Source organism: Notothenia coriiceps, unplaced genomic scaffold (assembly GCF_000735185.1).
Source record: "Notothenia coriiceps isolate Sejong01 unplaced genomic scaffold, NC01 NC01_scaffold00000450, whole genome shotgun sequence".
NCBI lineage: Eukaryota > Metazoa > Chordata > Actinopteri > Perciformes > Nototheniidae > Notothenia > Notothenia coriiceps.
The window spans coordinates 4,003-6,850 of record NW_011333151.1 but is presented as its reverse complement, the minus strand read 5'-3'; the positions used below and the strand labels follow the sequence as shown (position 1 = coordinate 6,850).

General features: G+C 39.3%; 1 long non-coding RNA gene across 1 annotated transcript; it reads left to right on the top strand.

The window, feature by feature from the left end:
- Window positions 1-1,341: 1,341 nt before the first annotated feature.
- Window positions 1,342-2,531, top strand: LOC104953165 (uncharacterized). Its single transcript, XR_799182.1, has 4 exons — window positions 1,342-1,448; window positions 1,602-1,700; window positions 2,280-2,342; window positions 2,495-2,531. It is a non-coding gene; the product is annotated as an uncharacterized lncRNA (long non-coding RNA).
- The last annotated feature ends 317 nt before the right edge of the window (window positions 2,532-2,848 follow it).

Genomic DNA, 2,848 nt, shown 5'->3' with positions numbered 1-2,848 from the left:
TAACCATCTCGTTTTCCAAGGCGGTCCTACAAACAGCAAGTCATAACAAACCAAAACACAATCACGTCACAATACCAAACATAAAAAGACTAATGTAATCAACAACACAAATAAATTAAAGAAAACTAATTGGCTACAGTATGGCCAACAGAATACATTTTCTATTCACAATGCATAGATTTATTCTCTAATATTTTCCCCAGTCCGATTTTGCGATCAATTAAAGTACATCAATCTTATTTCAAAGTCTCTAAGTTTTGAAGATACCCCACTCCGGTACAGTAGGTGGCGGCATGCACCCTAAGAACTCTATATCCATGACAACAACAGACGATACGTGCACCACGTCACTTCTGGGCAAAAAATTACGGTACCGCCCACTTTTTTGGGAAAACAACGGCTGTCATTATGAATGGCGGTCAAGCTACAAATTCTGATGTTTTTGCCAATCCGATCAGAATGTTTTGAAAACCGTGAATTTGTGGATCTTCAAAGAGCCCGATTACGATGGCCAGTCAGGCAAACAATTACATTCAATCATTTATTAATCGAAAATCGGTCTCGATATATGGTTAAATTAAAATCAGTAGGCGAGGCTGTAATTTCGCCGGCTGTTACTCTCATGAGCGAGGCGGAAAATAATAGTTGTATCATACCAAAAAGCTGCTGTGTCGTTTATTGCACCTCAAATATTAAAACAAATCCAGAGTTCAGTGTTTCTGTACTTCCTCTAAGAAGAAAGGACAGTTAAAGAAGAGCTCTGTGGCTTCAGGCTCGATCGCCGTTCAAATGACAGCGTTGGTTTCCCCCAAAAGTGGGCGGGGCCGTAAAGTGACGAAGATGTTACTCTCATCTATGAAAATCAATAGCCTACTGCTATATTTAACCATATATCAAGCCCGATCGTTTATTTCCAATGGCTTAATGTAATTGTTTGCCTGACTGGCCATTGTAACCGGGCTATTTGAAGATCCAAAAATCCAGGGTTTTCTTACATTTCTGATCGGATTGGCAAAAACTTCAGAATTTGTATTGACCGCCATTCAAATGACAGCGTTGTTTTCATAGATATATAAACCTATCTATGGTTGTGGTCTATCCCCAAAAAGTGGGCGGAGCCGTACTTTTTGCCCGGAAGTGACGCATTTGTTACTCTCATGCTACAGACCATGCCCAACACCTATTTCTTTCCTTATTTATTCACGAATATATATGAACATAATTAATTTTGTATACAAAATAATTCACATCAGGGATAGACATATCAAGTAATATAAAATTACATAAAGTTAATACATAGAAAAACCGAAGCGCTGTGTCACCGGAAACGCTGACCGGAAATACTGTAAACGGGCGGGAAATTGAAAATCTTTGAGATTTCAAAACATTTTCATCACCGACTGAATTAACGTGTATTTAAATAAAGAAGCATATTCTGCAAGAGCGGAGTAAGTACGAGGGCTTTAATAATATAGCTGTGGTCAAAGGTTGAAGCTAACTAAGCTATCTGATGGGAATTCAGTAGCTTTAGCTCGGTAGCAGCTAGCTTTACAGGCTAGTATTAGCTCTGTTCAAGTTGTTTACGTTGTGTTTTCTGACAGGATGGTGGACAGAAGTCTTGTTCAGGAATTGAGACGTTGGGCGACAGAGGAGTTCAATCTGCCCCCGGACAGCCTGCCAAATGACGGCAACTTTAAAACGTGGGTATCATCTTTAGTCTTAAACGTACACAACGTACACAAAAGTAGCAACCTGCATAGTAATGCAAAGCAGTACAACAGCTCTGACATAAATTGTACTTGGTAATGTTCAGTTTGCGTTGACATTATGGGGAACGTGGGATTTATTTGTAGTTTTCAGTGTTGTACAGGATTACATTGTACTGAGAGGTGTTTCTATTTTGATGTTCTCCATATGTATACGAATGAATTGGACACAATGATGGAAACACCTCTCATGACAATGGAACCAACTACAACAACACCACCATGACCTTATTCTCACCTCTATGTAAAATAAACATGACCCTTATTGGCATTTTAGAAAGCAGAACACATCTGAATCAGAAATCAGAGTCAGAAACAGTTTTATTGCCACATACGAGGAATTTGTCTTGGTGCATATAGGGCATACATAAACCCAGTCAAAGAGGATATGTATTGGGTTATAGATTGTATTAAGCTTATAATGTGGCCACTGGCTGTATGTTAAATGTTCTCACAGTTGAAGCTAAATGTTGCATTGTTGAACAATTGTAAAGCTAATCATTTGTTCTCCAGGCTCTGCATCGGGACAGGGAAGTCAATATGGAAATATGTCATCCAACATGTTTTTCAACAGAGGTAAGTCTTCCAGTTCTGATGTTCCTCAATACATTTCCTAATAATGTAGCCATGCTGATCATCCCAGAGCTCACTCAATCCTCCTTAGTCTTGTCAGAAACTGCTTAATTACAATGGGTTAAAGATTTCTGACGTTTTGTTTGTTTTCCCAGGAATGTCAGGATCATGCGTGGCAATCTGCAGTGGTATCCTTTCTAGTCCACATTTAATGATTTTAAAGTCACCTTACATTGGCCGTGGCAATTCATGCGCACATGTGGGTAGCTGCTCTTTTAACTGTGAGTGAGAGATAACATAGACAGAATAGATATGAAACTGTCTTGTTATCTGAACATGGACTTGTAGGATTTTTTATTTTATTTTAACCCTGGAAGTGTGTGTGTGTGTGTGTGTGTGTGTGTGTGTGTGTGTGTGTGTGTGTGTGTGTGTGTGTGTGTGTGTGTGTGTGTGTGTGTGTGTGTGTGTGTGTGTGTGTGTGTGTGTGTGTGTGTGTGCTGTGTTTATCC